General features: G+C 38.9%; 1 long non-coding RNA gene across 1 annotated transcript in view; it reads left to right on the forward strand.

The window, feature by feature from the left end:
- LOC129571298 (uncharacterized) overlaps positions 1-241 on the forward strand; it is a 7,683-nt gene extending 7,442 nt beyond the window's left edge. The window contains exon 3 of the long non-coding RNA XR_008688250.1: positions 94-241. This is a non-coding gene — a long non-coding RNA (uncharacterized LOC129571298). The remainder of the gene's footprint in view (positions 1-93) is intronic.
- The last annotated feature ends 1,683 nt before the right edge of the window (positions 242-1,924 follow it).

Consider the following 1,924-nt stretch of genomic DNA (forward strand, 5'->3'; position numbering starts at 1 on the left):
ACTAGTCGTTGAACACAACAGTTGTAGCTTTCATTTATCCTATTATAAAACAAAGAATAACTATGTACATTTAATTTTTCATTTTTGAAACAGGAGATAATTTTGGATGATCAAAGGAGCGATAAGAAAGTTGAGAGATGGAAAAACGTTCAAAATCTTCATACAGGACAGATTTGAAGCATATTCTCCAAATAATTCTTTATCAATCTTTTGCTGAGCTAAATTAGTAATGAAAACCCGAATTCCCTCGTCTTTAAATTGTACATACGCTTGAATCCACAGATTCATTCATTACATCTACATTGTCATTACAAAGTGTAGCGAGTGCACTGACTCGTGCGCCTATACGGGAATATAAGCGCACGACGTCGCCGCACGAGCGGCGACCGCATGTATAACAAACGAATACCGAATAAAGAGAATCAGTCTAATTGTTACCAGCAAACCCGACGTGTCTAATTATCGAATATTCTACCCTACCTTTAGCTACAGATCCAAAGATAAGAGCTACGGATCCAAATAAAAAAGGTAACGATCAGAACACCCTTAAATTGGCGCTGCAACAAACGAAAGACTCACAACATCGAAAAAAATAGCGGAATCGTAGACCAATAGAAACCAAAAAAAAGGGGGAAAAAGAAAAAATCAAAGTTCCACGTGTCAGTGAAAGTGCACAGAGAAATCAAGTGAGCGATTTGTGATAAAAAATCATCATCACGCAAAAACTATTCGTGTACCAAAACAGTGCATAATAGAAAAACATAGATCAAAATCCACTCACGCACCGAAAAAGTGAATAGAAAAATACATCGGGCAAAATCCATTCATACACTTGAATATCGGAGAAAAAAAACCATCGAGCAAATTCCATTCGTGTATGTGAAAAAGCAAGAAAAAAAAGACACACGCGAATTAGAAGAGCGAGCGAAGGGACCCAAAGAAGAACATAAGCAAAGCGGAGGTGAAGTATAAAAACGAACGAAAGCGGCCAAAGTGTGGGAACGAACAGCGGCAGAAGACGAGTAACTGGACACCAACTTGGAGACAGCAGAATATCAGAATCGAGTACGAGCTAATTGTTGGGATAGGTCGTTAGGTGAGTACTGATTTGCATGTTTTCAAAGTGAAGTGTTCATTTTTTGGTTGATTTCGATTATTTACACTCGGCTAAAATCAAATGGTGCAATTAAATATATAATTCAGTAGTCAGCAAGCACAACCGAATTTGTTCCGCATACCTTTTCGTTTTCGTCCGGCTCGTTAAAAAAAAACAATTAAACACACATAGCATAAAATCGAATTTGGCATTTGCTACTCGTGCACTTTTCGAATTCGACTCCTCAATGCAACGAACGCCACCGCCAAAGAAAAACGATAATAAAAAACAGAGCGATTCGGGCTATTTATCTCATTTGTTGGATTTGGAAAAAAATTTAAAAACGATAGAAGATCGTACGGTTCATGATTTGACCACAGGCCGTAGATCGCTCACATTTAGCGCGCCCGAATCGTCCTCAACATTTATTTTCAACAGAAGTCCAGTACAAGTGAATTTGAACGAGACTTGGCTTGACGGAGCTGCTGGTTTAGACGCACAGAGTCAATTTTTAGATCCAAATCGAATTACACAGTCGCACCACGGCGGTTCAGTTGTCGATCATTATCATTTCGATCCGTTTGAAGCAGCCGAAGAGACATATTCGGTTTTGACAGACAAATCCATCGGTAACTTATCGGTAGAAAGGGAACAAACTGACGGAAAATCAGACGATCAGCTGATTGAAGTAACAAATAAAGAACCGACGGAAGCGGATAAAACAACAGACACGGCGAATGGTAATTCGGAAAACGCGACAGATGCAACAGCGAATAATTTGACTCAAAGCCAACAGCCACCAAACAACAACAATAATATTAACAACAA

Source organism: Sitodiplosis mosellana, unplaced genomic scaffold (genome assembly GCF_009176505.1).
Source record: "Sitodiplosis mosellana isolate CC-2019 unplaced genomic scaffold, AAFC_SMos_1.0 Smas_scaffold_1926, whole genome shotgun sequence".
NCBI lineage: Eukaryota > Metazoa > Arthropoda > Insecta > Diptera > Cecidomyiidae > Sitodiplosis > Sitodiplosis mosellana.